The following is a 23709-nucleotide window of genomic DNA, read 5'->3' on the forward strand; positions in this document are numbered from 1 at the left end:
ATTCTTATTCACTCTCTGATCCTGACTGTAGATAGAATGTGACCTACTGGCCCCCTGTTTTTGCCACCCTGCTTTCACTTTTTCTTTTCATAGGTGTGTTCAAGTTTCTCTGAACAGCCATCCTGTATCCTTCTTTTTTTTTCTGAAACCATAATCTAAAACAAACTCTTGGTTCTCTAAATTCATTTGAGCATGGTGTTTTATCACAGCAATAGAAAAATAATCAATACAGAATGATATTCTTAAACTGTAAGCCATAATATAATTCTCTGCCCTTAAATTCTTTCTTGTCAGGGCATTTTGTAACAGCAATAGGAAAAAAAAAATAACTAATTTAGTCGAGGAGGTTACAGAGCCTGTAGGGGGCTCTATTTCTGATATTTTCCTAAATTGATGCCTAGTTTATATTCTTTCTAAACATTCATTTTTATAGTCATAGAGTAGTGTAGCTCTCAGCCTTGGTCAGAGAAGTGCCTTTTGTCAGTTAGTAATATTTAATCAAGAGTCACAGTATTGACCAAAATTCTGAGAATAAATTGGTATTCCATGACATCAATTCCCCCATCAAATGATTAGGCTTTCCAATTTCATTAGAAAACAAGATCCAACTTTTTGTTGTTACAAGAAACATACTTTTCTTCCATAGAGTGAAAGGGTGGAAAAAAGTATATCAAGCAAATGAGATCAGAAAACAAACAAGAATTGCTGTTCTAATATATGACAAAATAGACTTTAAGCAAAAGCTAATCAGAAGAGATAAAGAAGGTGACTTCATTTTGATAAGGGAACAATCCACCAAGATGTCCTTACAATTCTAAACATACATGCATCAAACTTGAGTGCATCCAATTTCATAACTCAAATACAACTAGGCATTAAGATACAGGTATCTGCTGAAAGAAGAAAATTACTGACCACCAGAACACTCACCCCAGAGTACATTCTGAACTCTCACACCAGAGTCAGACCCCCTCTCAAATGAAAACTGTTCCAGGGACATTTCTGAGATAAGGGTCTCCTGGAACGAACCCAGTCCAACCCCTCCCAACTGAGGACTGTGCCAGGGACATTTTTGAGATAAAGGGTGTGAGTAAAAACCTCAGTTTCAATGAATCAAGTACATGGCCAAAGTGTGGGACGCGGTTGCAAAAGCACTTTGGAAAAACCCTTGGTTGAATCACTTAGTGACGTAAAACTGTATTTTCCCTGCCCTGCTCCCCCCCTTGCCTCCTACCTATAAAAGCTTGTGAAAATTTGGGCTAGGGGCCGGATCTCCTCTGCACCTGCTGCATGAGGTCCGGCCCCAGATATCTGGTATATATGTGCTTTTTGTTTGTTTTGTCTGCTTTCTTGTCGTTGCTGTATTAAACCTTACTATCTATACATCTTAAGTACCGGTCTCAGTGTCTTCTTGGGTGCGCGGCTGACCCGAGGCTTGAGTAAGTGCCTCCCTTTGGGAGTTTTGGAGTCTTTCATTTGGTGCGTTGGCCGGGAATCAGCGCGTCCACCCAGAAGTCCTGGACCCACTCAGAAGTAAGATTTACTGTTCTGCTTTGGTCTAGTGTCTGTGTTCTGTTTACTGTGGGCCTGGGAGAGGCCATCTGAATCTGTATCTGGTGCGATCGCTGTTTTGGGTTTGCGTGACGCTCTGTGCTCAGTACGAGCACCAGAGACCGTGCTCCGGGACTGTGGGCCTGGGAGAGGCCATCTGACTGGAGACCAAGCAGGTCTCAATAGAGAGCACGGGGTGGGTAGAGATAGACGTATCTGGTGCCCACCGTCCGATCGCCCTGGGGGACGCCCCAGGAAGACAAGGGGAGGACTAAGGACGCTTAGTGGACCCCTCTGTGCGAGATCGTGGGTTCGAGTCCCACCTCGTGCTTCAGGGTGCGAGATCGTGGGTTCGAGTCCCACCTCGTGCTTCAGGTTGCGAGATCGTGGGTTCGAGTCCCACCTCGTGCTTCAGGTTGCGAGATCGTGGGTTCGAGTCCCACCTCGTGCTTTGGTTTTTTTCTTTTTGTCTCAGTCTCGTGTCTGCTTTTGTCGTGTCTGCTATTATTCTAGAAATGGGACAATCTGCTGGGTGTGTAGGTGTGAAACTGCTGCATTTGTGTATTCTGAGATTGTGGGTTTATTCTGGCAGTGGCTGTGAGGGGACGACTGTCTATGGCCTCACGGTCTACACCCCAAAGAGATGTTCCAAGGGAGACCCTGGAAGGAGTGCCCAGGGTACAGAACAGTCAAAAAGACCTGGCTGTTGCCTGGCAGAGTGAAAGAGAGAGAGAGCGTTCTCTCTGCCAGGGCGGGAGTGGATGTGGAATCCCACCCCTATCAGGAAAAAGAGTCAATGTGAAATCCGACCCTGTCAGAAAGTGGCGTTTGGCTGGTTGTGTTTGTGTCACGTGACAAGACTGTGTGTGTGTGTGTGTGTGTGTGTTAACCCTTTGTCGACTGTAGACTTGGACTGACGTCAGGACAGAATTTGTCAGCAACAGTTTTAAAAAAAAAAGAAAGGGAAAAAAAACTCAGTGCTGGTGAGTCCCAGACTGCTCAAAAGAGCTCTGAAATGCAGAGCTGGGCTAAAGATTTCCGGCTTTGGTGGCGCAGTTGGGGCTTTGATAGCAGTAGTGGTGCTGAGGTTCTGGCTTCTGCAGGCACGGCAGAAGCAGAGGCTGTCTGTGCCCCGAGTTGTGAAATGCTGATAGTGAGTGCAGCGGCCTGCCGGCCCCCGCCTGCCAGTCCCGGAGTGGCTGTGAAGCCTGCCACAGCTGGGGAGGGGCCGACTACAGCGTCCCTCTTTTGGCCCCCCCCCCCCCCCCAGAGTCTACCCGCACTCCCTTGTGCCGGCCGGCTGCGTGCTCCCTCCCTAAAGACAGTGCAGAGAACACCCGGTGTCTATCAGGTAGTTAAATAGTTAAATTGCAGCCTCTGCCTGCCAGCGTTTGTTTGCCACTCCCAGAAGTTTACGCCGCATTCCGCATTCCGGTGCGCGGCGGAGACTCGGGCGCTGGGCCCTTCACATCAAAGGATTTGTTTTCAGCCTTTGCCTGCCTCTTGGGTGGGAGAAAGGCTCATTCTCCTGCCCCCTGTATCCTGTCTCTTGTTAACAGAAAAAATTGTGTTCATTTTGAGATATCAGTGGTCTGGTGCAGCCAAATAGAGCTGCCCTCCCTTCTCTGCCCCATGTGTTTTCTCTTCTCAGGCACTGCCCTGAGTTGTTGGCAGTGAGTCTGTTCTGGGCTCCGGTGAGGGAGACATACAAGGTAAGGAGCACCAACGGGTCTAACTGCCAGGCTCTGATGAAAAATAGAGGTCTGCAAAAAAGAGCTGAGAGCAAAGCTTCAGCAGACTCAGAAGAGATAGGTTAACAGTGAAAAGAGGTAAAAATAGAGATAAAGAAAATTAGGTCTGAAATGAGAAAGATACTCTAAATGAGAAATATTTAAAAGAGGAACCAGTAAAATGAGGCTGGCAAGTACAGAGACCAGAGTCAGAATCAGAAATGTGCTGTAAGACAGAAAAATAAACCAGGGTAGTCAAACTATGAAAAAAGTTAAGTGACAGAATATAGATGTAATAATTAGATAACATCCAAAGGAAAGAGAACAAAAAGATATATTTATAGATAGAGAGGGAGACAGTTATGTTATCTAGTGAAAGAGGCAGAGAAAGTGTGTGTGAGAGAGAGAGAGGCGGGAGGCAGAAGAAAGAAAAAACAGGAGCAAAGAGAGATAAATGACAAAGACTAGAACCTAGCAAAGTGACACTTGCTAATAATGCTAGCACTCAGGAATGATCTGTAAGAAATAGGGAGCCAGAAAATTTTCAAAAAAGATAAGAGAAATGAACTGCTGGTCACAAAAGTCAGGGAGACTAGAAAACTTAGTACCCGGCAACAAAAGCAAGCTTTTGGCTGAAGATCAAAGTGTTTACTGTTATCTGTTAAAGAAAAAGAGACCGGTGGTCTACCTGTTAAAAGCAGCTAAAAAGAGACTGTGTTTCATATTCCTCCACTGACCAGTGCAAAGCAAGTTTAAAAGGTTCCTGGACACTGCAGGCCTTTGCAAACTGTGGATTCCAGGTTTTGCTGAATTAAAAAGATAAACAGCCCTTTGTATAAGAAATAAAAAGAACAACCTTGGATGGCCTTAGATGCTATTGAGACTGCCCTAATGTTGTCCCTAACTTTGGGACTCCTAGATGTGACTGAGAACAAAAGTATTGCCAAAGAGGTTCTTACTCAGAGATTGGGACCCTGAAAAAGACCGGTGGCATACTTGTGAAAATTAGATCTGGTGACTGTAAGATGACCTGCTTGTCTGCACATAAGTGGCTTCTAGTCAAGGACGCAGATAAACTGACTCTGAAACAAAACTTGGCACATGCCCTAAAAGTGTGGTTCAGCCCCCTGACCGATGGCTGACTAATGCTCTGGAAAACATGAACTCCTGGCACTAACCCAAGCCCTGCGGTTGGCTAAAGGCAGAGACCGAGGTGCCGAGACGACGAAAAGCGGTGGCTCACCGAGGCCAGAAAAAAGACTGTGATGCTGATCCCAACCCCCACCACCCCGCGCCAAGTACGTGAGTTTCTGGGGACGGCGGGCTTTTGCAGAGAGAAAAAGTCCCATTCACCTGGACTGAGGAACACCAAAAAGCCTTTGACAGCATAAAGGCAGCCCTGCTTGTTAAAGATGCTGACAAGCTTACTCTGGGTCAGCATGTGACTATACCCACTACCAGAGTTTACTGCTCCTTGGCGGATGACTCCACTCCTGTACATCAATGTGCTGATGTCCTGGCTGAGGAAACTGGAACAAGGAGAGATCTGACTGATCAGCCTTGGCCAGGTGTGCCTGCCTGGTACACAGATGGCAGCAGCTTTGTCACAGGAGCAGCAGTAGTTGATGAAAAGCAGCTCATATCCATGGGGCCATCTACCAACAGAGGGGGCTACTTACCTCGGCAAGTAAAGATCAGATCAGCCTTGGCCTGAGAGTTTTGAGCTGGTACACGGACAGCAGTAGCCTCATGATTGAAGGTAAGAAAATTTTTCCAAGAGTGCCAAAAGCAATAGTGTCAGATAATGTTGCCCAGGTAAGTCAGGGTGTGGCCAAGCATTTAGAGGTCAAATAAAAATTACATTGTGTGTATAGACCTCAGAGCTCAGGACAGATAAAATAAATTAGTTTAAAACTCTATGACAGACCTTGACTAAACTAATCGTAGAGACTGGCACAGACTTGGTGTTCCTTCCCTATGCCCTATTTCTTGATTCAGTTTTACTCTGTTTAAAATCCTTTATGAAACTCCTATGCCCATCATAGTCTCAAATGATGTGTTTAAACCTATGTTGTTAATAATGCTCTGTATGCTAAGTTAAAAGGCTTGCAGGTGGTCTGGTCACAACTGGGAAAAATTGGACTGAGTACATGGACGACATTGCTCCAGGGATCCCAACAGCTGAGACAGTGAACGAGCTGGGTATCCCAAGGACATCTCACCAGTTCCAGCCAGAGATCTGATCTACGTGCACCTACATCGTGCCCAGACCCTCAAGCCTCGCTAAAAGGGCCCCTGCCTAGTTCTGTTTACTAATGCTTCTTGTTCTGTTTTTGTTCCCATGTTAAAATAGAGTCTTTCATTTGGTGCATTATGCAGTATCTGAAATTCTAAGATTAGAATTATTTACTAAAAGAAGGGGGGAATGAAAGAAGAAAATTACTGACCACCAGAACACTCACCCCAGAGTACATTCTGAACTCTCACACCAGAGTCAGACCCCCTCTCAAATGAAAACTGTTCCAGGGACATTTCTGAGATAAGGGTCTCCTGGAACGAACCCAGTCCAACCCCTCCCAACTGAGGACTGTGCCAGGGACATTTTTGAGATAAAGGGTGTGAGTAAAAACCTCAGTTTCAATGAATCAAGTACATGGCCAAAGTGTGGGACGCGGTTGCAAAAGCACTTTGGAAAAACCCTTGGTTGAATCACTTAGTGACGTAAAACTGTATTTTCCCTGCCCTGCTCCCCCCCTTGCCTCCTACCTATAAAAGCTTGTGAAAATTTGGGCTAGGGGCCGGATCTCCTCTGCACCTGCTGCATGAGGTCCGGCCCCAGATATCTGGTATATATGTGCTTTTTGTTTGTTTTGTCTGCTTTCTTGTCGTTGCTGTATTAAACCTTACTATCTATACATCTTAAGTACCGGTCTCAGTGTCTTCTTGGGTGCGCGGCTGACCCGAGGCTTGAGTAAGTGCCTCCCTTTGGGAGTTTTGGAGTCTTTCACTGCAACACATCATACTACTCAGGTCATCTAGACCAGAAATGAATAGGAAATTACCAGAGCTAAATTATATCACAGACAAAACTGATTTAACAGACATCTTTTGAGTAGTCCATCCTAACTGTATTTAATATATAGTATTCTCAACAGCCCATAGGCATTTCTGTAAAATAGGCCACATATTGTGACAAAAAAATTAATCTCAAAAACTGAGGAAAATTGAAATAACTCTAATTGTCTACAATGGAATAAAGCTTGAAATCAATAGTAACAGTAATGTCATGAAATACATAAACTCATGGTAACTATATAACATATTATTGGAAGATGAATGGATCATTAAACAAATCAAAAAGTAAAAATTTAAAAATATATAGTTAAATGAAAAAAAAAACAATTCATATTAAAAACACTGGACTACCATAAAAATGTTCTATAGTTTTAAGTTCTTATATTAAAAAAAATCAGTAAAAAAATCAAACAAATAAGGCCAAACTTGTAGAGGAATTTCAGTTCAGCAACATGACTGTTATGGCAAGGAATCACATCCAAAGACCTAGATGATTTGGCTGGAATGCAGACATGCCACACACTTTTCATCCCTCTGTGATCTTAGTACACACCTTTAATCCCAAACAATGTAGGTAAGCTTAGTTTGTAGGAAAAAAAAAAAAAAGCCCTAACTGAAAGGCAGAAAAAGTGATGAATCAGAGAAAGATTTGACAGAATAAGTCAGAGATAGTATTTTCCCTACTTTCACCAGAACAGTACAGAAAAGAGAGGCGACTTAAAGACAGCAGAGGGGAGAGGGAGAGGGAGAGGGGGAGGGAGAGGGGGGAGAGAGCAAAGACAAATTGCAAGTTAAGACAAAATGAATCTGAGAGTGATAAAGAGACAGAAGATTAGAAAAATTTTCCAGAGTTAGTTTAAGGCCAAGTAGAACAATTCTGTCAGAAGCCTAGAAAGCCAGTTTGAATCAATCAGCTTGGAGAGGAGTTTGGAACAGAACAGCTGAGTTGAACCAGCCCCCAGAGTTCAGAAAGAGGTAGAATGGGTGAATTTAAGCAGCAATATTCCTCCAAGGCAACAATTACATTTGGCAAACAAAAGCATCATTTACACAAACCAAATACAAAGAAACATGGAGAAATAACTAACACTAGGGCAGAAATAAATAAAATAAAAATAGGGAAAAACCCTACTACTATCAATAAAAGCAATATAAAACTCAATAAAATGAAGAATCATTATTTGAAAGCATACATAAGATTGACAATCCCTTACCCAAATTAGCCAAAAGAAATAGAAGACTCAAGTTAATAGTTAATAGGGTGATATCATAACAGACATCAAAGAAATTTCATTAAGTTAGAAAACCTGAAGGAAATGGATGAATTTTTCGTTACATCTGATCCACTAAAGCTAAATCAAGATGAATTAAATAACTTAAATAAGTTATAAGAAGCAAAGGGATTGAAATAGAAAAATATCAAACCTCTGCTTCCTCAATTCTCCCACCATCAAGATCCAGATGGATTCACAACAAAATTCTACTATATCTTTAAGGGAGAACTAAAACAAATGCATTTCAAATCACTTTATAAAACAGATGTCGAAGGAACACTTCCAGACTCCCTTTACACAATCCACACTAGACAATAAAACAACAAAGAATATATCTATAGGGAGATATTTCTTATAAACACAGGTGTAAAACCCAGTCACGAGGGAGATGCCAACAAGAGCCTGCTGACAGGAGCCTGATATACCTGTCTCCTTCGAGGCTCTGCCAGTGCCTGGCAAATACAGAAGTGGATGCTCACAGTTATCCATTGGACGGAACACAAGGTCCCCAATGAAGGAGCCAGAGAAATACCTAGGGAACTGATATGGACTGAAGCTCCATAGAAGGAACATCAATATGAACTAACCAGTAACCCCAGAGCTCCTTTGAACTAAACCACCAATCAAAGAAAACACATGGTGGAACTTGTGGCTCTAGCCATATATGTAGCACAGGATGGCCTAGTCGGTCATCAATGGGAGGAGAGGCCCTTGGTCCTGTGAAGACCTCAGTATAGGGGAATACCAAGACCAGGAATGGGAGTGGGTGGGTTAGGGAGCAGGGGCAGTGGGGAGGAGATAGGGGATTTTTGGACGGGAAACTAAGAAGAGGACAACATTTGAAGGGTAAATAAAGAAACTATCTAATAAAAATAAACACAGGTGTAAATATTCTCAAAAATACTCATAAACCAAATATAGCAACACATTAGCATTTGCCATGAACAAGTTGTATTTATCTCAGTCAGTACTAGTTCAACATTTACAAACTGATACATGTAATGAATTATATAAAGAGACTTAAAGACAGAAACAAATAATATGATCATCTTAACGCAGAAGAGGCCTTTAACAAAATCCAGTGTCCCTTCATGATAAAAGTCCTAGAAAAGCCAGGCGTGGTGGTGCACGCCTTTGATCCCAGCACTTGGGAGGCAGAGGCAGGCGAATTTCTGAGTTTGAGGCCAGCCTGGTCTACAGAGTGAGTTCCAGGACAGTCAGGGCTATAGAGAGAAACCCTGTCTCGAAAAACCAAAAAAAAAAAAAAAAGTCCTAGAAAAAACAGTGTTGGAGAGAATATACCCCTTCATAATAGAATTCCTATAGAGAACAGTGTTAGAGGAAATATACCCCAACATAACAAAGGCTGTACTGACATATCCATAGCCAATATTGTGCTGAACAGAGAATAACTTAAAGTCAGAGGTAAAACAAGTCAGTCCACCATCCACTGTTTCACTGTTTATTCATAATTTTCCTTAAGAACAATAAGACAAGAAAAGAAAATGAGAGTGATACAAATAGAAAAAGAAGTCAGAGTATTTCTGTAGTTGATAGGATGACCTAACAAACAAACACAAACAAGTAACACCTTGGAAAAATCCAAACCTAGAATGTAGAAGACTTCCACAATGAAAAATTTAAAACTCTGAAGAAATAAATCAAGGACAACACCAGAAGATGAAAAGACATCTCATGATTATGCATCAGAATAACTAATATTGTGGAAATCACCAGTCACCAAAAGGAATTTATAATATTTAATGAAATTTCAGTTTAAATTCTAGGGCCATTTGTCTCAGTTAGGGTTTGCATTGCTGTGAAGATAATACCATGACCAAGGCAACTCTTATAAGGACAACATTTGACTAGGGCTGGCTTACAGGTCCAGAGGTTCAGTCCATTATGATTATGGCAGGAACATGGCAGCATCCACGCAGGCATGGTGCAGGAGAAGCTCAGAGTTCTACATTTTCATTTGAAGGCCACTAGGATAGGACTGGCTCCCAGGTGATTAGGAGGAGGGTCTCATTGCTCACCTCCATAGTGACACACTTCCTACAACAAGATCACACCTCCTAATAGTGTCACTCCCTGGGACAAGCATATTCAAAACACTATACCATTCTTCACAGAAATAGAAAAATAAATAATATCAAAATTGATATGATGACACAAAAGACCCTGGATAGGCAAAGCAATTTTGAAAAAAGTAGTTAAAGGTGCAAGATTATCATATATAATCTCATGCCCTACCACAGAACCAAAGTAATAAAATCAGCATGGCCTCAGATAAAAAGAGATTTTCAAATAAGTAGTTTAGAATTGAAGACCAGAATTAAGTTCAGGTAATTATAGTAACTTGATTTTTCACAAATGCCATAATTAGATACTATAGAAAAGACAATGTTTTCAACAAGTGATTTTGAGAAAACTGAATGCCTACCTATAGGGAAATGAAAGTAGATCCTTCTCTGTCATCGTCCACAAAAATATCAAACCCAGATGGATCAAAGATCTTGATATAAATTCCCAAACTCTGGGACTTCTGAAAGCAAATGCAGGAGCCATATTACAAGGTATAATCATAGAGAATAACTTTTAAAGTAGGCATCTATTAACTTAGGAAATATGGCTAGCAAATGACCAATCAGACCCTGTGAAATGAAAGAAGTCTCTGTATAGTAAAGGAAATGACCAATTAAGTAAACATGTAGCATACAGTGTGTGTGTGTGTGTGTGTGTGTGTGTGTGTGTGTGTGTGTGTGCATTCTCGGGGAGGAAATCTTTGCCAGGCATACAGTTGGAGGAGCTTTAATATGTAGAACAGGCAATTCAAACCATCAAACATCAAATAACAAGCAAGCAAGCAAACAAACAAACAAATGAGTGTTCTCAAAGGAAGAAATACCAATGGCCAATAAACACTTGAAAGAGTGTTCAACATCATTAATCAGCAAGGTAATATAAATTAAAGCTACCTTGCTATTTCTTCTCAGATAAGTCAGAATTACTATGAATTAAGCAAACAAATGACTACAAATGGTGGCATGAATATGAGAAGAGGGAAACACATCATGCACTGCTGGTGGGAGTGTAAGCAAGCCTACCCATTTGCAAAGCAGACTTGAGATTTCTCACAAATTAGAACTAGAACTAACAATCACCTCTGCTGGGCATCAACACAAAGGATTCCCTATCCTACCATAAAGACCCTTGTCCATTCATATGCACTGTTGCTCCATTCACAAGAGCTAGGCGACAGAATCATTCTAGGTGCCCATTCGCTGGTGAACGGATAAGGAAGATGTGGCACACACGTGTACTGTGAGTTTACTCAGGCTGTAAAGGAAAATATATTTTTCAGGTAAATAGAAAATACATGTTGAGTTGAGGTAGCCTGGGTCCAGAGAGACAAATGGCACATGTTCTCTGTCATATGTGGATCTTAGTGTGACTCCTGAGTTATGTAGGCTTAATTGGCAGTGCCCATGCAAGCCAGGAAATTAGAAAGGGAACATTGGGAGAGGAAGACTGTCTTAAGGGAATGCAGGGCATAGAACATGGTGAAAATAGAGTTAAGATGGGGATACTGGGGTTGGAAAGCCTGAAGCAGGAAGGAGCCAAGTAGAGATGCAGGGGAAATGTTAATCAAAATGAAGGGTGTATCTAGGGAGGAGAGGCAATCCTGAGTGAGCTAGGTCCTGATGAATGTGTCCTGTTGAGAGGGGTATGGCCATGTCAGAGAAGCTAGCCTCAGACTCAAAGGGACCCCTGCCTTCTATTTTCCCCCACTTGGTGGGGCTCAGAAGGATGACAGAGCCTTACTCTATTCTAAGTGTGGATGTTGATACAATGCACAGGATTTTACAGACTGAAAATTGCTCCTCTACAGACACAGATCTACAGAGATTAGCTAAAACTGTCACCTTGACCCACGTGTATAACCCCTTGTTTATCTGAGTGTAGAAACCTTGCCATCCTGTTCTACTGTGTATGATAAAGATGGTGAGCCTCTTGGGGCAGGGTCTCTCTGTAGCAGTAGTTGATTAATACACTCTAATCACCAGGTGGAGATGGCACAAGTTACACACACACACACAGCCCTATATTTAATATGCTTTAAACAGTTCAGTGACTGGGCCTCTCCTATACTTCCACATTGCTAACACCTCTCCTCCGATACTATTGAGTTACTACTTACTAAAATCTATATTCCATCTTTGCTTCCCTAGACCCAGACAGAGTGCCTGGTTCTTTCATGATTAGTATGCCTCTCTTTCTGCCACTCTCAAGTCTGCATCTCATTTCTTTCCTAGCATGACGACTCTGCTTTCTCTCTCTCCTGCATTCCTTGCTGGGGAATACTAAAAGTCTCACTTCTATGTCTGACCAGCCATTAGCCTACAGCAACTTTATTTACCAATCAAAGGCAAGTGGAGGTGAGCAATGAGACCCTCAGTGTCCTACTGCAAATATGCAAATTACGGTGTAATTTCGGGAACCCATGTAATATAATATAAGCAATAAACAAATGTACAACATCTCTCCACTAGAGTGCCCTGTCCATCTGATCCAGCATTTTTTTTTTGTTTGTGTATACATATTTGTCTTTTCTTCATCCCTTCATCATCATCAGGTCTGCTTATGAATCCTTGCAAGAACAAACAGAGGTATATGAAAAGTCGCCTGGAAAACTGCTACTTGTAATTCAATAAGGAATATATATTTTGAAACTTTTTTCTTGGTTCTTTTGACTTTTACATCACGCACCGCACTCTGACTCGTCTTCCCCTCCCCTCATACCCACTCTCCACCCTTGAAACCTTCTCCCAGACAAAGAAAAAAAATTTGTGGAAGCTATAGTTTGTCACAATGTGTCCCCCAGTATACCCTTTGTCCACACTTCTTTGTTTGCAAATGTTCATTTCAGTGACTCATTGGTGGTAGGAGGGCTTTGGCTTCTGTTTTATTATCAATAATGAACTTCACTGGAACTCCTCTTGTATTTCCTGTTGTTGTCCTGTGTCATGGAGATTCTATAGTTTTGGATCTGTAGGACCAGCTCCTTCTTGCACTACAGCAGTTCATTGATGGGTAGATGTTGGGGTGGACTAATTCAAAGCCCTCGATCTGGGCCTGAGAGGTATCTGAGCTGGTGAGTCTGCTGGCTCTTCCATTCTCCAGTTCTCTGGACTGGCCACCCACAGCCCCTATAACCAGGACCAACTCTTACTTTGCTGCCCGGATGAGGTTGAGTGCTCAATCTTGTGAGTGTTGTAGATGGTGAGAGGCACGGCCAGTTCCCTCCTTCTCATGACCCTGGTCCAACTCTCCTTCCTGCCAAAGGTGGCAAGGAATGAGGGAGGGAAGGAGGGCATCTCTTCCATATCTGCCACTACACAGCAGACAAAAGACAAGGATATCTCTCCTACTCTCACACCCTTAGAACTGGCTCCCATGCAACCCCCACATTTAGGGCTAGCTCTGCTGTGCTACAGCAGGTGAGGGGCAGGGACAGCTGTCTGGATCTCACTACCTCAAAGCCAGCTCTCCCACCTGTGCTCAGGTGGCCAGGGGTGAGTTTAGGGGAGGGCATCTCTCCCTTGCCCACACTGCTGCACTGCCACATTGCAAACAAGTTGGAGAATCAGCTCTACAGTTCTCCCAAGCTCACACACTCAGGACTAGCTTTCCCATGCTTCTGCTACCAGGGTCAGCTCTACTATGCTGCCCAGGAAAGGTGTTGGGTCGCTCTCCCAAGTGCTGCAGCAGGTGAGAGACAGGGCCAACTCTCCTACCTGCTGCTGGTGGCAAGAGGAGAGCAGGGAGGAGGTATCTCTCCTTCCTTCAAGCTGCTGCATGGATGATAAGTAGCAGGGCCAGATCTCCTACACCAATACCTTTGGGGCAATCTTACCCAGAACTCCCAAAACGTGTGGGTTCCTGATCTCCAGAGTCCTGATGCTGGCTAGGGGTGGGTGCTTTCCTGCCTCCCACAAACAGCTTTCTCAGGATGCCCAGGCAAGGGTTGGGGCAGTTTTGTAGAGCCCTCAGACATTAACATGGACCCAGATGGCAGACAAAACCAGGGACATCTGCCTGGCCATTGGTGGTAAGAGACCCCTGCTGCTGTAGGGCCATGGACCCAGATGTAGTCCCCTGTGGCAGCACAGGCCCGGACCCCACCATGGTCCCAGGTGCCATCCCCAGATACTCACATTAATGGCTGTTCCTCACTACCCTCGAGTTTCCACTCTGCATTTCTTTGTGCCCACAGCCTTCTTTCTGGTTTATTTCTCTTCCATTTCTCCACCACTTACTTACTCCTATTAATAGCAACCAAGGTCTCTTAGTGTCTGGGGTCACCTCAGACATGTTATGCCACTCTTGTGCATTATGGCCCTGGGCAGGGTCCATCTCAGGCATGAGTTGCTCCCCTGCACCCAGACCTGCATGGCACCAGATTGGTGGCCATCTCAGTTGAACTCCCTGTCTGGGCCCCCTGTTGCCAGAATGGTGATCATCTCAGGCTTGCTTTTTTCAAGGAATGTTAGGCTACTAATTCAGATGTTGACAGGTCAGAACACTGAGCACAGACATAGACTTTTTCTTTTCTGCCACTAATTGATATATGTGTGACAGAGGAGCCACACCTGTGATATCTTTAGGTAGATAAAAAAACCATAATGTTGATAAATGGGTTAAAGTGCAATCCTAACATCATGGAATCCATGTGTTATTAAACCAAAATTCAGTGCCAGGTGTGAGATCCTGAGATATGAGTTGGTGGTGTGGGAGGCCCCAGTAGCACCCCTAAAAGAATATAGTTTCTTTCAGTTCCTTTTGGTTTCCACTAGAACTGTGATAAAACCCTTTCACAGAAGACACTACACATCTTGTTCATGAGATAACAGAGAAATTAAGCTGGAGCTGAGCTGGCAGCTTCAGTGTCTGGCTAGCTTTCATGGTGCTTTCCAGAAGGTGCTACTCAGGATCCTAAGGGAGAAAAGGCATTGATGATCCTACCCAGATGTGAACCGTATGAACTGCAATACCAACCTCTTAGGCAAGATAAGTTTACCAGACTCTTTTAAGGGTAACAAAGTGCTCTTGTATGGATTTGACACTCATTCTGCAGGAGAGAATCCATGCCTAATACTGTAAATGTGATCATTAACATGTGGCTTTGAAAGTCATAGGCCCTAGGGCATGCTTACAACTGTTGTTTAGTCAAACTAACATTGCATCAAATTGCCTTCTAAATCTCTGCGTTTACATGCATAGACAAAGCAGGCTGCTCTCAGCCGGGATGGAAGAAGCGTCTCTTGGCAGTGAAGGGCGGCAGGCAGGAGCAAAGACTCAGAGCTGCTAGAGCTGCTGAGGGTAAGAAATGGCTGGGCTCAGCTCAGCTAAAGAATATGTTGGTGCTGTCGGGCTAAAGGAGGGTTCTGAGAGAAGGGACAGAAACAATGTAAGAGCCCGAAGATAGTCAGAAGGGTGTCTTCTGGTATGGGGAGAGTCTTAACTTGATTGGCTGCAAGTTATGGATGGACTGTGCGACCTATCGTCCTAAATTCCAGCAGAGACTTGAGAAATGGTTATTAGAGGGCTGTTAGCAGATGATTTTCTGGGAAGGCTTTGGGATAGGATAGAACAAAGGCAGGAGAAATGGAGTGGGCTAGTGAGAGGAAGTGGGTGGAGAGCTGATTCCTGGCAAATGTGACTAGTCAGGAATTTTGCACCAAAATGAGCTTGCAGAGGGAGTAGGGAGATACAGAGCTTCAGAGGAAAGGCACAGAAGAAAATAGAGGACCGATGTACAGAGTTGTATCTGTCCATAGGAGAAAGGGATAAAGTTGGGTTGTTGCTAGAGTTCTCACTCAGATTCTAAATGGTCTTTTTGCTGTAGTATAAGGAGCAAAGGAAGCTGTGGTAGTAAGAGAGCATATGTGGAACAGTTTGTTTCCATATAGGGAGAAGTTTAGCAAGTACAGCATTTAAAAGACAGGATTAAGGGGCTGGTGAGATGGCTCAGCGGGTAAGAGCATTGACTCCTCTTCCAAAAGTCCTGAATTCAAATCCCAGCAACCACATGGTGCCTCACAACCATTAGTAATGAGATCTTCTTCTGGTGTGTCTGAAGATAGCTACAGTGTACTTATGTATAATAATAAATGAATCTTTAAAAAAAATAAAAAGACAGGGTTAAAACATAGGAAGACAGTATTTAGTCAGGGAAGGAGCCAGGGTGGAAGCCCATACACAGGAGAAAGCTGTGTTTGAATTCCTTCTGGTTTCCATTTCTAGAAAACATCTCAGAGTAGTTCAGATTTGTTGTAGAAGCAGCACTGTCTGCAGAGGAGAGCACACATTTTGTACTATAGGAGTTGAGGCTGATCTGAGCTTTCTCAAAGATATCTATATCTATATCTATCTATCTATCTATCTATCTATCTATCTATCTATCTATCTATCTATCTATCTATCTCTATCTATCTCTATCTATCTATCTCTATCTATCTATCTATCTATCTATCTATCTATCTATCTATCTATCTATCTATCTATCTATCTATCTATGCTATTGAGGCAGAGAGGTTAAATGATTCCTAGAAGGCTTCAGTCCACTTGTTTTAGTTATAGTCTGTACCTCCCCCCACCCAATGCTCTCAAATGTCCAGAGTGGCAAGATGACGGATGAGTTGCATGACTATGGCCCTTTAGAAGGCACCTGAATTGCTTTTGGGGGTTTGAGGGTGTCGGTCTCTTGGTAACTGCTTCAAGCCTGACAGAAAGGTGATAAGGGAGCAGCAGTTAAGAGTACATCAGAAAAGGATCCAGTCAAAGTGCCGTGATAAAGTTTAACAGTTGGCAAAGATCCAGAACATAAGTCAGGAGGTAATAACTACAGTTTTGTGGGGGATATTAAAAGACAAAGGACTGTGTGGACCACAATACATGGTTAAGTATAAGGTTAACATAAGGTTAAATGTACTTGTACACCTGGCTGGGTCATGTACCAGAGTACTATAGAAGGATAAGGTAACTGTACTAGCTGTTTATTTACATCAGACTCCAAGATCATATAGAAGTATATTTTATATTGTCAGGCTATGTAAAGAGACAATTTAATTCTAAGTTGCATTCGCCCAAAAGAAATGATTTCCAATTAAAAATTATATTCCCAAAGACAGTGGCTGCCTTGTCTGTAGTAAATGATTCATTTTACAAAGCTTTTTTGTTGTTGTTTTCAAACAACAAAACTCTATGAACAGAAGGTTAACAAAATTAGTACATTTCATTCCATATACTGAACTGACGATGAAAACCATCAGTCATGTCAAATCTGTAATAAATAATTTATGTGTAACAAAGACTGATTTAACCAAAAAGGCTAAAGCCAACTTGTTGGTCCTTTTTCGATGGACAAATCTCCAGGTCCCTCCCTCCCTCCCTTCATCCCTCCCTCCCTCCCTGCCTTCCTTCCTTTCTTCCCTCTCCTCTTTCTTTTTTTAATAAAACACAACACACCTTTCTGCCTTTTGTTTTAGGGAAGATGAAGTCAGAATGTTTGCAGTAGGCATGGGCAAAGTCTACCTTACCTATCTAACTCTATCCAGTGCAATTTTCAATTTGAGGTTATTTTGATGTAAAGCAGCTAGCCCGGGTCTCCTCAACCACAGCCCCATGCTGAGGCTTACCAGGATCTCTGATGCTAGTGGGTCAGTCAGCAGTGGAACTGACTAATTACTTACAGGGAATACATGCAGTTAGATCCATCCTGTGTCTATGCACAGATGTAGCCATCTCATTTCTTTTAATTAGGTATTTTCTTCATTTACATTTCAAATGCTATCCCAAAAGTCCCCCAGACCCTCCCCCCCCACTCCCCTACCCACCCACTCCCACTTCTTGGCCCTGGTGTTCCCCTGTACTGAGGCATATAAACTTTGCAAGACCAAAGTGCAAAGACCTCTCTTACCAATGATTGCCGATTAGGCCATCTTCTGCTATGCAGCTAGAGACATGAGCTCCAGGGGTACTAGTTAGTTCATATTGTTGTTCCACCTATAGGGTTGCAGACTTCTTTAGCTCCTTGGGTACTTTCTACAGCTCCTCCATTGGGGCCCCTGTGTTCCATCCAATAGCTGACTGTGAGCATCCACTTCTGTGTTTGCAAGGCACTGGCATAGCCTCACAAGAGACAGCTATATCAGGGTCCTTTCAGCAAAATCTTGCTGGTGTATGTAATGGTGTCTGCTTTTGGAGGCTGATTATGGGATGGATCCCCGGGTGCAGCAGTCTCTAGATGGTCCATCCTTTCATCTCAGCTCAAATTTTCCATGGGTGTTTTGTTCCCAATTCTAAGAAGGGGCAAAGTGACCACACTTTGGTCTTCATTCTTCTTGAGTTCTGTTTCCCAAAGTATAAAATTGGATGATCTACTCATTTGACTTGTTTTAAACACAAGGTCTCTATGTAGCCACTGGGTGACCTAAAAATCTTAGAGATCTGCCTGTGTCTGCTTTCTGATTGCTAGGATCAAAGTATGTTGCACCACAACTGACCGTACTGAGGATTTTACAGAACTCTAATTTGTTTGTGACACTAGAGATCCAGTCTAGATTTGTATGTGCTAAACAAACTATGAAGCAACTCCCCAAGCCAGGACTAAGTCAACCTAAACTCAGCTGGCCATAGTGGCATATGCCTTTTTTTCATTCCAATGTTTGAGTGTCCTGTTCCCTCCCCTTCCATATTTATCAAGTTATCATGGCAGTAGTTTGATTTGGTTACTTCTTTGATTTAATAGTATTCCAAAAATATATGAATTTTCACTATTACTCAAAAACATCCGATGATGCCATTAACTTCTAGATGAAGTCCAGAGTCTTTAGCAAGCTGTTGCAGTAAATCTCCAAACCCAAAAAGGCCCAGTTAAAGAAATCACTACTCAATTAACTGGAATAGGAGATACACACCTAGATTGGGCAGATATAACACTACCCTACTCTATTCCTATTTATAAGATCCCACATAACTGTGGTTTCTCCAGGCAATGTGCTTCTGCTCCATTCTCCTTCTACCTCCTCCATTGTCCTCTCTCTCCTCTCCTCTCTGTTCTCCCCCAAATTTTTTGCTCCACCTTCCCTCCCACTGCACAATCACCAGTTCTAGGCTTTATTTGGAAAGTTAAGATGTGGCAAAGGTTCAGAGGCACCTGTACCTGTGATTCACTCCTAGTGTCCATCCTTCCCAGTAGTGTGGAATTAGCATCAAAATACAAGACTAGGGCTATTTGAAACACTTCCCCCTTTCTTCCAATTACAAGACTCTTTTATCTCAGATATAAATTGAGCACAATGATTACCATTTTTGTAATTTATAAAGTACAGGCTAAACCTAATACCCAGTCTATCATTTTTGTCAATTAAATAGCACCACTGTCATCTATCGTAAGTTAAAAGACTTACAATCTATACCTGATTTATGCCTTGGCTTAGATTGTGTGCCATTTGAAAACCATGAGATCCACCTGTAAGGCATTTTCTCAATTAGTGATCAAGGGGGAAAGGCCCCTTGTGGGTGGGACCATCTCTGGGCAGGTAGTCTTGGTTATATAAGAGAGCAGGCTGAGCAAGCCAGTAAAGAACATCTCTCCATGGCCTCTGCATCAGTTCCTGCTTCCTGACCTGCTTGAATTCCAGTCCTGACTTCTTTTGGTGATGAACAGCAGTATGGAAGTGTAGGCTGAATAAACCCTTTCCTCCTCAACTTGCTTCCTGGTCATGATGTTTTTGAAGGAATAGAAACTGGGACTAAGAAAATCACCTTGTAAGGTTTGAAATAAATTGCTTAGCTCTTGAGTGGCCAAGTCAATCACAGCCAGTTGATATCTCCCAGTAACTTCTGGAAATCATTAAGGGTCCTTAATTGGTTTCTTCTGATTTGTACCTTTTGTGGCCTAACCCTTTGAAAACTTCTTTCATACCCAAAAAATTAATAGAATCCCTTCTTTGTATTTTTTCAGGGGTGAATTGCAATCCCAGGAAGGCAAGGTTTTTTTTTTTTTTTTTTTTTTTTTTTTTTTTTTTTTTTACTTCATCAAATATTCTTTCCACGATACTTATATCTGGATCAGCTTATAAGATGTCATCAATAGCAGGGCGGTAGTGGCACACACCTTTAATCCCAGCACTAGGGAGGCAGAGGCAGGCAGATTTCTGAGTTCAAGGCCAGCCTGGTCTACAAAGTGAGTTCCAGGACAGCCAGGGCTATATAGAGAAACCCTGTCTCAAAAAACAAAAAACAAAAAACAGACAAACAGACAAACAAACAAAAAAAAGATGTCATCAATATAATGAAAAATAATGGATTGGGGAATTGTTTGTGAATTATCTCCAATGGCCATTGTAAAAATTTTGACACAAGGTATGACTATTTAACATTCCTTGTGGCAGGATATTTAATAATTTTTGAAAGATTTATTTATTTATTATATGTAAGTACACTGTAGCCATTGTCAGACACTCCAGAAGTGGGTGACAGACCTTGTTACAGATGGTTGTAAGCCACTATGTGGTTGCTGGTATTTCAACTCATGGCTTTCAGAAGAGCAGTCGGTGCTCTTGACCACTGTGCCACCTCTCGAGCCCACAATGATAGCTTTTTATTGGGCAACCTCTATTGAAGATAGGTACTGGGAAAGCAAACATTTTCTTATCACATTCATGTACAGGAATGGTGAAAAATTAATCTTTCAGATCACTCACTATGATGGGCCATTCTTTAGGCATCAAGGAAGGCAATGGAATCCCAGGTTCCAAGGAACCCACTGGCTGATTAAAAATCTTATTAATCACTCTGAGATCTGTCAACATTCTCCATTTGGCAGATTTTTTTTTTTTTCTTAAATGACAAATACTGGAGAATTCCCAGGGCTGGTGGACTCCTCTATGTGCTGAGCCTTCAGCTGCTCCTGGACTAGCTATTCTACTGCCTGTAGTTTTTCTTTTGTCATAGACCATTGATTATTCCAAATGGGTTGGTCATTCAACCACCTTAGTGTTAAGGCTAAATATTAGTTTTTAAAATTTTGTTGATATTTTAGAATATTTTTTATAGAACATAACTTTAATATTTTCAACTGTTAATATTCAACAAACAGAATAATGATTTTAAGATGTATTTCATTGTTATGTCTCCCTTTCCATTTCTGATTTTATTAATTTATTTAGATATTGTCTCTGTACCCTCTGGTTTGTCTGGCTAAAGGTTTATCTATTTATGAATAATATACTATCCCGTTCACTTAACTGGTTACAAGTAAGTTACAGCTGTGTTCCAAACCATTTGGTGTCCTGAAAGGGCCATAACCTTCAAAGGAAAAAAAAGAACACTGGTGTATAACTGAAGTATAAATATTAGAGTCAGGCGTTAATACAATTCTGTCTACTCATACACACTTGTGAGTTTCCTCAATTTCCCAGGTAGTGTTTTGATAGAAAAATATAATTCTAGATCAATGTGAAAATAGCAGTTCAGTCTTCTCTTGGTCTCTGTTTTGAGACCAAGCTTACATAGATCACTCTAGCTTCAAAATTCTTAGGCACCCCAAGGTGACCTTGGACTCCTGATCCTGCTGTGTCTATCTGCCACATGCTGGAATTACCCATGCCTGGCTAGGTAGTTCAGTCCTCACTATCTATTATTTTGATGTTTCTTATTAGTAATACAAGTAACTTGCAGTGTCCTTTAGCTTATGTTTTCCTGCTGCATTCTCATGATTGCAGTTACATATTGCTACGGATGTCCCGGAAATGATTATTTTTCGCTCCATGCACCTGCTAAGGAGCCATGTGATGATTTTCCTCAATGCGAAAATGCTAGCTATGGCCCTTTTGTTAAGATTGTAACTATCAAATATTTGTTCTCAGAAATAATTGTTATTCTTTGCCATTAAAATTGTCTCTATGATAGTACTTTAGGGTTATGTAAATTTCTAGCAGGTCATGAATATGAGGCTAGCCTTGTCTATAGATCAAGTTCCAGGACACCCAGAGCTTCACAGAGAAAACTTGTCTTTGGAATAAAAAAAAACAAACAAAATAAAATACATGGTAATACAGAATAAGGCTGAGTATGGATGTGCCCTCCTTCAATGTTAGTAGTCAAGAGGAAGAGGCAGGCAGATGGAGGTGAGTTTGAGGCCAATGAGAACCACACAGTGAAACCCTGTATCAAAAAGGAAAAAAGAAAAAAAGAAAAAAAAAGGAAAAAGTGAGGAGAAAGGAAGAAAGAAAAAAGAAAGAAAGAAAGAAAGAAAGGAAGGAAGGAAGAAAAAGAAAATAAGAAAGCAAGAAAGAAGAGAAGAAAAAAGAAAGGAAAGAGAGAAAGAAAGGAAGAAAGAGAGAGAGAAAGAAAGAAAGAAAGAAAGAAAGAAAGAAAGAAAGAAAGAGAGAAAGGAAGAAAGAAAAAAAGGAAAAAAGGAAGGAGGGAAGGATGGAAGGAAGGAAGCACTCAAAAAAATTTAAAACGATTAAAATATTGCTTTAGCCAAATATACTGCTATGTGCCCTATCCCAAGCTGCTCTGAGGACTGCAGGTTGGGCATGGTGACACAGACCCCTTATACCACTATTGAAAGACTCCAAAACTCCCAAAGGGAGGCACTTACTCAAGCCTCGGGTCAGCCGCGCACCCAAGAAGACACTGAGACCGGTACTTAAGATGTATAGAGAGTAAGATTTAATACAGCAACGACAAGAAAGCACATAAAAGCACATAAACCAGAGCCCTATAAAGCAACAGCAAGCAAATACATGAACTAGAGCTCTGGGGTCGAAACCCACACACCCCGCATGGTGTAGAGGGGATTCGACAATTAGCCCAAACTTTTCACAAGCTTTTATAGGAAGGAGGCAAGGGGGGAGCAGGGCAGGGAAAATACAGGTTTTACGTCACTAAGTGATTCAGCCAAGGGTTTTTCCAAAGTGCTTTTGCAACCGCGTCCCACACTTTGGCCATGTACTTGATTCATTGGAACTGAGGTTTTTACTCACACCCTTATCTCAAAAATGTCCCTGGCACAGTCCTTAGTTGGGAGGGGTTGGACTGGGTTCGTTCCAGGAAACCCTTATCTCAGAAATGTCCCCGGAACAGTTTTCATTTGAGAGGGGGTCTGACTCTGGTGTGAGAGTTCAGAATGTACTCTGGGGTGAGAAGTTCTGGTGGTCAGTAATTTTCCTCTTTCATTCCCCACTCCTTCTAGTGAGTAATTCTAATCTTAGAATTTCAGATACTGCATAATGCACCAAATGAAAGACTCTATTTTAACATGGGAACAAAAACAGAATAAGAAGCATTAGTAAACAGAACTAGGCAGGGGCTCTTTTAGCGAGGCTTGAGGGTCTGGGCACGATGTAGGTGCACGTAGATCAGATCTCTGGCTGGAACTGGTGAGATGTCCTTGGGGTACCCAGCTCGTTCACTGTCTCAGCTGTTGGGATCCCTGGAGCAATGTCGTCCATGTACTCAGTCCAATTTTTCCCAGTTGTGACCAGACCACCTGCAAGCCTTTTAACTTAGCATACAGATCATTATTAACAACATAGGTTTAAACACATCATTTGAGACTATGATGGGCATAGGAGTTTCATAAAGGATTTTAAACAGAGTAAAACTGAATCAAGAGATAGGGCATAGGGAAGGAACACCAAGTCTGTGCCAGTCTCCACGATTAATTTTGTCAAGGTCTGTCATAGAGTTTTAAACTAATTTCTTTATCTGTCCTGAGCTCTGAGGTCTATACACACAATGTAATTTTTATTTGACCTCTAAATACTTGGCCACACCCTGACTTACCTGGGCAACAAAGCAGGGCTATTATCTGACACTATTGCTTTTGGCACTCTGAACCTTGGAAAAACTTTCTTCAATAATCTTCTTGATGACTATGTGAGCAGTCTCATTTATCCATTTTGAGAACGTTTTTTCTCAGTAAAGTTTATTTCTCAGTTGATGTCAGGTCTGTCTTTTCAAGGGAGGACTAGTTTTCTTTCTTTCAGTTTTTACCA

At 42.1% G+C, this 23709-nt stretch overlaps 1 non-coding gene across 1 annotated transcript; it reads right to left on the reverse strand.

Moving 5' to 3' along the window:
- Positions 1 to 14179: 14179 nt before the first annotated feature.
- LOC115032480 (small nucleolar RNA SNORA17) lies at positions 14180 to 14306 on the reverse strand. The gene has a single exon (XR_003838152.1). It is a non-coding gene; the product is annotated as a small nucleolar RNA SNORA17 (small nucleolar RNA).
- Between the last annotated feature and the right edge of the window lie 9403 nt (positions 14307 to 23709).

Source organism: Mus caroli, unplaced genomic scaffold (assembly GCF_978045245.1).
Source record: "Mus caroli unplaced genomic scaffold, Mus_caroli_1 scaffold_1, whole genome shotgun sequence".
Taxonomy (NCBI): domain Eukaryota; kingdom Metazoa; phylum Chordata; class Mammalia; order Rodentia; family Muridae; genus Mus; species Mus caroli.